The sequence below is a fragment of the Salmo salar genome, chromosome ssa12 (assembly GCF_905237065.1).
Source record: "Salmo salar chromosome ssa12, Ssal_v3.1, whole genome shotgun sequence".
Lineage (NCBI taxonomy): Eukaryota > Metazoa > Chordata > Actinopteri > Salmoniformes > Salmonidae > Salmo > Salmo salar.
The window spans coordinates 90229150-90239193 of NC_059453.1; the positions used below are offsets into that span (position 1 = coordinate 90229150).

Sequence of the window (10044 nt, forward strand, 5' to 3'; positions counted from 1 at the left end):
TGGCCTTTGAAATACTCAGTCTGATCATGTAGGCGTTAGGCAACAAATTTGAAGATATTTACATACACAACCCTGATTGGCTGGTAGGACGATCTAGGGCCCACCCCCCCTTACATAAAAAAAACTGCACTGCCCCTTTAATTTTTTATATCAGCTGTTTGGGAGAATCGGTAGTACTGTAGACCATTTTAAAATATTTGTATGTACTGTTTATTTGTGAAAATGTGAATAATATATAATTATTTGATGTGCTGTTCATACGTATTTCATATTGCCTATATGCATACTTAACACAAATACACTTTTTCTCAATCTATCACTCACAGAATTAGATTGAAGAAAAATACCAGCTAAATGAGACAAACATTTTACGTATTTATTTAATACACAACAAATTGATCAATGCACTTAAATATGTAAAGTTACTTACAATTTTATATACATTAACAATGAAAATGCATAGAATTCTACATCCAGTCATCCTCAATCCAGTCATCCTCATCCTCAATCTACTATATTTCAATGATATACAGGTAACTGCCAAAATAAAGGAAATACTTGATACATTGCCAAGTATATTGAAAGCAGATGCTTCCACACAGGTGTGTTTTCTGAGTTAATTAAGCAATTAACATTCCAAAGGCACATAGGTGGTTTAATAGGTGTGTGTGTGTGTGTGTGTGTGTGTGTGTGTGTGTGTGTGTGTGTGTGTGTGTGTGTGTGTGTGTGTGTGTGTGTGTGTGTGTGGGTGGGTTTAGACAGGCAGCCCAATTCTGATCTTTTTTTTCACTCATTGGTATTTTGACTAATCAGATCTTAAAAATATCTGATGTGAAAAGAGACCAATTAGTGTTATTTTTGGTCAAAAAGACCAATTAGTGGCAAGAAAGTGTAAACGCAGCCATAGTCTCCCAATCTCAACCCAATTCAACACTTATTGGAGATTCTGGAGCGGCGTTTTCCACCACCATCAACAAAATACCAAATTATGGACTTTCTCGTGGAAGAATGGTGTTGCATCTCTCCAATAGATTTCCAGACATATATATTACTTATAAAATATATATTGATAATTTATAACAGTGGCTTTAACTACTCCTCTCTCCTGATTTATAAAAGCACCAATGCTTTATGTTTCCTAATAGGATTAAATATGAAACACGGGTAGTTAGAACAGGCAGTGTACAGGTAATAGGTTAACAGGTAGGAGATGAACAGGTTAATACTGGTTGGGGATCGTTAAGAGTTTTTTCATGGACAGGTCTTAAGGTCTTCAGGTCCGAAGGAGACAGGAAGCAGATCGCTTATGTTCATTTCTACGTACGAGCCGTCTGGCTTGGACAGATACACGTCCCAGCTGGCCCCAAAGTGGAAAGGAGGAGGTGGAAGAGGAAGAGGAGAAGGAAGAGAAGGAAGAGGAGGGGGAGGAGGAAGAGGAAGGGGGGAGGAAGAAGTGGAGGAAGAGGGGGGGAGGAGGAGGAGGAAGAGGGGGAAGAGGAGGGGGAGGAGGAAGAGGGGGAAGAGGAGGAAAAGGGGGAAGGGGAGGAGGAAGAGGAGGAAAGGGGGGAGGGGGAGGAGGAAGAGGAGGAAGAGGGGGAGGAGGAGGAGAAGGAAGAGGAGAGACAAGCATAAGCATGTTGTAGTACATGGACACCTTGGATAACATTTCTTGCTCTACAACTACCTTGGTAACCAGGATGTAACATGGACCAATAAGCACTCAAAAGGCATAGTAACGGAAGGAGACACAGTAGTCCTACAGTAAAGATGCTGTAAATGACACTGATACCTGTTCTCAACTTCCAGGCTTGATGCCAGGCTTGAATGATCCTTACCTCTCTCATGAACTGCCTGCAGCCGCCGCATGGTGAGATGAATTGGTCGATTAAGTCACTGCAGATATTATAGATACAAGACATTTTACAATACAGTTGATGAAAATAAAACCAATATCCTTGCACACTGCACTATGCCACTCTGACACAGTTGTTAGAGAACGCTTGACTGTTATCAAGATGTTATAGCACGTTCTTGACACTAGGGGTCAGCATTAGAGTGGTGAAAACTTGGAAGAGATTTGGGACGTAAACTAGAACAGTTCCAAGAACACCTACTTTGTGAACTTTACCTGGCGATAGCGATGGCCTTGAAGCTCCTGTAAGCCTCTGGCACTGCTTTAGAGATGGTGTTCCTCTCTGCACACACCCCCAGGTTGTAACACGCATTCTCCACATTGCAGCCTAAAGAGATAACATCACATTTACTGTCATGTTTTTTAATTTATTTTATTTCACCTTTATTTAACCAGGTAGGCTCGTTGAGAACAAGTTCTCATTTACAACTGCGACCTGGCCAAGATAAAGCAAAGCAGTTCAACACAAACAACAACACAGAGTTACACATGGAATAAACAAACACAGTCAATAATTCAGTAGAAAAAGTCTATATACAGTGTGTGCAAATGAGGTAGGATAAGGGAGGTAAGGCAATAAATAGGCCATAGTGGCGAAATAATTACGATATAGCAATTAAACACTGGAGTGATAGATGTGCAGAAAATGAGTGTGCAAGTAGAGATACTGGAGTGATAGATGTGCAGAAGATGAGTGTGCAAGTAAAGATACTGTAGTGATAGATGAGTGTGCAAGTAGAGATACTGGAGTGATATATGTGCAGAAGATGAGTGTGCAAGTAGAGATACTGGAGTGATATATGTGCAGAAGATGAGTGTGCAAGTAGAGATACTGGAGTGATAGATGTGCAGAAGATGAGTGTGCAAGTATAGAGAGTTTCCCATGGTCTAACAGAGCTTCACATTATATTGGGGTTAACATCTCTGATTCACCAACAGTCAGGTAGACCAGGCAGAGCTGAAGAGATGTCCTGCCTGTCCCCTCTAATGAGCTTGATTAATTGATCAATCATTTGATTTTCATTTTTGTTATTGATTTTTGAAATTGTACAGAGTATAACACTTGAAATCATCTCTGACTTTATGCAACACTTATTTCCATGTCGTCAGCATCAGTGGTGTAAAATACTTAAGTAAAAATACTTTAAAGTACTACTTAAGTAGTTTTTTTGGGGTATCTGTATTTTACTATTTATATTTTTACTTTTACTTCACTACATTCCTAAAGACAATAATGTACTTTTTATTCCATACATTTTCCCTGACACCCAAAAGTACTCGTTATATTTTGAATGCTTCACTGCTGCCTCTGATCTGGTGGACTCACTAATCACAAATGCTTTGTTTGTAAATGATGTCTGAGTGTAGGAGTGTTGGAGTGTGCCCCTGGCTATCTGTAAATGATGTCTGAGTGTAGGAGTGTTGGAGTTTTAGCAATTCCATTTACTCCTGATACTAAAGTATATTTAAAACCAAATGCTTTCAGACTTTTAATCAAGTAGTATTTTACTGGGTGACTTTCATTTTTACTTGAGTCATTTTCTATTAAGGCATCTTTACTTTTACTCAAGTATGAGGATGTAGTAGTTTTTCTACCTCTGGTCAGCATGCTTCAGTTCAGCTGACGGCTAGCCGAAGTCCGCTAGGCAAACCGAACGAGTGTACTCGTATACTCCCTTAAAAGACCTTCGCTTAAAAAGAGTAATAGTACTGTTTGTCATATTTCAGATTCCGTAGCCAGTATACATTCCTCAAAAAGGTCAGAATTAATCTAAAATAACTCAAGAAATCTGTCATTCATTTTGAAATTTTTGCAGAGAAAGATCTTAGTTGCACAATTTTACATCTAACTAACATGTTTGGTGCAGTATTTCTCAATGAAAAAATGTGCAACACTTACTGACAACACTTACTTTATTGAAGAATCCCTACAGGTGACCAATCACGGACGATGGGGCTGAGATTTCGGCTCCTAGAACTTCGGCTGACCTCGAGAAAAAATGTGTGTCCGAACAGGCCAATATGCTAATTGCTCTGTTTGGCTAAAAGCATGTCTTTATGCCACGGAGATAACTTAGTTTAGATGGTCTCCCCTCCAATCATCATTAACAGGTTATTCAAAATCAGTCAGACAAAATAACATAATATACTCTTCAAAGTTAATGAAACTCTGAATTACTGACTGTTAATTATACTTGTGCACAAAAAGGCTTCTTGCCCAATTTACTGACTGACTGACTGACTAAATTCTGACTGACTAAATTCTGACTGACTAAATTCCAATGCTGACTGAGGAAATAATCTCCCGAAGTGCAGATCTTGGACAGACAGAACTACATCATACTGTATGTACATCGCAGGTTTGCTTCACTATAATGCTTAGTCAGATGGACTCATGAAACAATTCCTTATGATGAGTAGTCAGAAATGGCAAAAACAGATATGAACCTTGGAGCGTTGCATTTGACACCCTTACACGCCCCTGCTCCAGATTGAAACCAAGCTTTGAGTGTACACTATCAACTTTAACACTTTACAGTGTAAAAAGGATGATATTGTTACTGTACACTATCAACTTTAACACTTTACAGTGTAAAAAGGATGATATTGTTACTGTACACTATCAACTTTAACACTTTACAGTGTAAAAATGATGATATTGTCATGTGATGAAATACTCACAAAGCCTCCGAACTGGAGAGTTATTGATTATAATTAAGAAATAGATCATAAGTAAATCTATCTTTGTGAACGCAACATAAAAGCATTTTATTCCAGAGACAGGCTCTGCACATGTTTACATTAATGTAGTAACAACACTTAGCCTGTTCAATCTCTCACCACTGAGAATATTCCCACATCTTTCAATTCACTTACCTGGTCTAATAAAGATAACTGAACGTAAGTACTGATTGACAGTGGTATCTTTTTAAATTGCCCCATAAACTCAATCAATCAATTAATCAATCTATTGAGCAGATAGCTCACCTGTGAACACCTTGCCGTCATGGGCCAGGAGGGCTGCCCCCACCCTGAACCGGCTGTAGGGGCAGTAGGCGAACTCCTTGGCCTCCAGGGACCGACGAATGAGCCCCTCTACTGTTATCCCGTCCTGGTACACGCTGGCTGGGTGGGTGGTGGAGCCACGACCGCTGGTCCTTACCGTGGAGCATCTGGATCGGTAGGTCTCCCATTTCAGCTCTGTCCCTGGGTATCTGTGTTATCCTAGCTTCTGAGTCTGTGCCTGGGTATCTGTGTTATCCTAGCTTCTGAGTCTGTGCCTGGGTATCTGTGTTATCCTAGCTTCTGAGTCTGTGCCTGGGTATCTGTGTTATCCTAGCTTCTGAGTCTGTGCCTGGGTATCTGTGTTATCCTAGCTTCTGAGTCTGTGCCTGGGTATCTGTGTTATCCTAGCTTCTGAGTCTGTGCCTGGGTATCTGTGTTATCCTAGCTTCTGAGTCTGTGCCTGGGTATCTGTGTTATCCTAGCTTCTGAGTCTGTGCCTGGGTATCTGTGTTATCCTAGCTTCTGAGTCTGTGCCTGGGTATCTGTGTTATCCTAGCTTCTGAGTCTGTGCCTGGGTATCTGTGTTATCCTAGCTTCTGAGTCTGTGCCTGGGTATCTGTGTTATCCTAGCTTCTGAGTCTGTGCCTGGGTATCTGTGTTATCCTAGCTTCTGAGTCTGTGCCTGGGTATCTGTGTTATCCTAGCTTCTGAGTCTGTGCCTGGGTATCTGTGTTATCCTAGCTTCTGAGTCTGTCCCTGGGTATCTGTGTTATCCTAGCTTCTGAGTCTGTGCCTGGGTATCTGTGTTATCCTAGCTTCTGAGTCTGTGCCTGGGTATCTGTGTTATCCTAGCTTCTGAGTCTGTGCCTGGGTATCTGTGTTATCCTAGCTTCTGAGTCTGTGCCTGGGTATCTGTGTTATCCTAGCTTCTGAGTCTGTGCCTGGGTATCTGTGTTATCCTAGCTTCTGAGTCTGTGCCTGGGTATCTGTGTTATCCTAGCTTCTGAGTCTGTGCCTGGGTATCTGTGTTATCCTAGCTTCTGAGTCTGTGCCTGGGTATCTGTGTTATCCTAGCTTCTGAGTCTGTGCCTGGGTATCTGTGTTATCCTAGCTTCTGAGTCTGTGCCTGGGTATCTGTGTTATCCTAGCTTCTGAGTCTGTGCCTGGGTATCTGTGTTATCCTAGCTTCTGAGTCTGTGCCTGGGTATCTGTGTTATCCTAGCTTCTGAGTCTGTGCCTGGGTATCTGTGTTATCCTAGCTTCTGAGTCTGTGCCTGGGTATCTGTGTTATCCTAGCTTCTGAGTCTGTGCCTGGGTATCTGTGTTATCCTAGCTTCTGAGTCTGTGCCTGGGTATCTGTGTTATCCTAGCTTCTGAGTCTGTGCCTGGGTATCTGTGTTATCCTAGCTTCTGAGTCTGTGCCTGGGTATCTGTGTTATCCTAGCTTCTGAGTCTGTGCCTGGGTATCTGTGTTATCCTAGCTTCTGAGTCTGTGCCTGGGTATCTGTGTTATCCTAGCTTCTGAGTCTGTGCCTGGGTATCTGTGTTATCCTAGCTTCTGAGTCTGTGCCTGGGTATCTGTGTTATCCTAGCTTCTGAGTCTGTGCCTGGGTATCTGTGTTATCCTAGCTTCTGAGTCTGTGCCTGGGTATCTGCTCGTAGGTCTTTGTGTCTGTTATTGTTGAGTTTATCTTACTTTGTGGAAGTGTGAGTCTACCTTGTTCTGTAATAGATGAGGGGGCGGGAGTTGCTTTATAGCCAATCCCTGTTGCGTGTATATCCTCCCCCTCTCTGATAGGTCTGGATGAGTTGGGGGTGTTTACAGCTGACTGTAAGTGTTCTCTTTGTGGCAGTGTATAAAGTTCACAGAATGAGATTTGTGTGCTGATAAAATATAATTTGTTTTGTTGATGAGTAGCTACTGATTAGTAACGGAACAGCTTGGTAAAAATATGAATCTTTATTGTTTTATTGTAGAGACATGGAAAAGCACAGAGCAAAAGCACTCCCTTAGAAACATGCAGATGATGCATTAATGTCTGTTATCTCTCAACAGATGCAATGAATAGGATGTATAAAGTGTTTTCTAAGACATACTAAGTCACATACAGTGCCTTGGGAAAGTATTCAGACCCCTTGAATTTTTCCACATTTTGTTACGTTACAGCTTTATTCTAAAATGGATGAAATAAAAAATAAAATTCTGCAATCTTAACACAATACCCCATAATGACATCACAATACCCCATAATGACATCACAATACCCCATAATGACATCACAATACCCCATAATGACAAAGCGAAAACAGGTTTTTGGACATTTTTGCAAATGTATTAAAAATAAAAAACAGAAATACCTTATTTCCATAAGTATTCAGACCCTTTGCTATGAGACAAAATTGAGCTCAGGTTCATCCTGTTTCCATTGATCGTCCTTGAGATGTTTCTACAAATTGATTGGAGTCTACCTGTGGTAAATTAAATTGATTGGACATGATTTGGAAAGGCTCACACCTGTCTATATGAGGTCCCACAGTTGACAGTGCATGTCAGAGCAAAATCCAAGCCACGAGGTCTAAGGAATTGTCTGTAGAGCTCCGAGACAGGACTATGTTGAGGCACAGATCTGGGGAAGGGTACCAAAAAATGCCTGCCGTATTAAAGGTCCCAAAGAACACAGTGGCCTCCATCATTCTTAAATGGGTGAAGTTTGGAACCACCAAGACTCCTAGAGCTGGTCACCCGGCCAAACTGAGCAATCGGGGGAGAAGGGCCTTGGTCTGGGAGGTGACCAAGAACCCGATGGTCACTCTGACAGAGCTCTAGAGTTCCTCTGTGGAGATGGGAGAACCTTCCAGAAGGACAACCATCTCTGCAGCACTTCAACAATCAGGCTTTTTATGGTAGAGTGGCCAGACGGAAGCCACTCCTCAGTAAAAGGCACATGACAGCCAGCTTGGAGTTTGCCAAAAGGCACCTAAAGACTCTCAGACCATGAGAAACAAGATTCTATTGTCTGATGCCAAGCGTCACGTCTGGAGGAAACCTGGCACCATCCCTACGGTGAAGCATGATGGTGGCAGCATCATGCTGTGGGGATGTTTTTCAGAGGCAGGGACTGGGAGACTAGTCAGGATCAAGGGAACAATGAAGGGAGCAAAGTACAGAGAGATCCTTGATAAAAACCTGTTCTAGAGCGCTCAGGACCTCAGACTGGGGTGAAGGTTCACCTTCCAACAGGACAACGACCCTAAGTACACAGCCAAGACAACGCAGGAGTGGATTCGGGACAAGTCTCTGAACGTCCTTGAGTGGCCCAGGCAGAGCCCAGACTTGAACCCGATCGAACATCTCTGGAGAGATCTGAAAACAAGGTCGCTGGTTCGAATCCCGGAGATGACTAAGTGAAAAATCTGCCGATGTGTCCTTGAGCAAGTCACTGAACACTAATTGCTCCTGTAAGTCGCAAAGAGTGTCTGCTAAATGACAAAAAAAATGTATATCAAATTTGAATTTGTTAAAAATCAGGAATAATAAAAAATAACACGACTACTCACAAGATGAATAAAATACAAAATAATGAAGCTACATATAGGGAGTACTAGTACCATTTATAAATGCCTAACTCTATCCTATGATGGTATCATAACCTATCATGTAGTACTATTGGTAGCCTCAATTTCCAGACCGAAGAAGGTTTGGAGAGAGAGCCAGCTGGTGGTCGAGATTAGCCAGACTGAGGAAGGTTCGGAGAGAGAGCCAGCCGGTGGTCGAGATTAGCCAGACTGAGGAAGGTTCGGAGAGAGAGCCAGCCGGTGGTCGAGATTAGCCAGACTGAGGAAGGTTCGGAGAGAGAGCCAGCCGGTGGTCGAGATTAGCCAGACTGAGGAAGGTTCGGAGAGAGAGCCAGCCGGTGGTCTTGATTAGCCAGACTGAGGAAGGTAGGGAGAGAGAGCCAGCCGGTGGTCGAGATTAGCCAGACTGAGGAAGGTTCGGAGAGAGAGCCAGCCGGTGGTCGAGATTAGCCAGACTGAGGAAGGTTCGGAGAGAGAGCCAGCCGGTGGTCGAGATTAGCCAGACTGAGGAAAGTTCGGAGAGAGAGCCAGCCGGTGGTCGAGATTAGCCAGACTGAGGAAGGTTCGGAGAGAGAGCCAGCCGGTGGTCGAGATTAGCCAGACTGAGGAAGGTTCGGAGAGAGAGCCAGCCGGTGGTCGAGATTAGCCAGACTGAGGAAGGTTGGGAGAGAGAGCCAGCCGGTGGTCGAGATTAGCCAGACTGAGGAAGGTTGGGAGAGAGAGCCAGCCGGTGGTCGAGATTAGCCAGACTGAGGAAAGTTCGGAGAGAGAGCCAGCCGGTGGTCGAGATTAGCCAGACTGAGGAAGGTTGGGAGAGAGAGCCAGCTGGTGGTCGAGATTAGCCAGACTGAGGAAGGTTGGGAGAGAGAGCCAGCTGGTGGTCGAGATTAGCCAGACTGGATGCACTCCAGACACAGTGGCTGTTGAAAGAGACTGTAGACGCGTTCCTCTGCCCAGTTGTGTCTGACGCATGCCGCATCTTACAATGCCTTGATGGGTATTTCAACTATCAGCTAATCACATCATATGATATAGCAATCTGTCAGTCGATGACACGGTCGATGACGTGGCACGCAACTATTGGTTGATGCATGCAACATCTGAGCATGTCAACGCGACCTTTACAAAATGAATTTGAAGTTGCACTACTCATGGTTTCCAGCAGTGGGCAGCAGACACCACGCACTGAGGGTGTATGAGGGTGCCGGATGGAGGCTTGGTATTTTATAGAGTAGGGCATCACCTCCTGACCCCCGATGATCCTCTGGCCCAGTACACCTGGGAGGGAATGAATATATGAATGATAATAGATGAAAGTAAAATACATGAAAAGTGGATTAATTCAAGTGAACAATAGAAAAGGGGTGGGGGATGTGGGAAAGGGATGTTTAAGGTGAGACTGGTCTGTGCTGGTCTGGTCTGGACTGGTCTGGTCTGGTCTGGTCTGGACTGGTCTGGTCTGGTCTGGACTGGTCTGGTCTGGTCTGGTCTGGACTGGTCTGGTCTGGACTGGACTGGTCTGGTTTGGACTGGTCTGGACTGGACTGGTC

The 10044-nt window shown here is 43.6% G+C and overlaps 1 pseudogene; it reads right to left on the reverse strand.

Annotated features, from left to right (window-relative positions):
* Nucleotides 1-362: 362 nt before the first annotated feature.
* On the reverse strand, nt 363-5216 carry LOC106590862 (cytidine deaminase-like; annotated as a pseudogene).
* Nucleotides 5217-10044: the final 4828 nt, after the last annotated feature.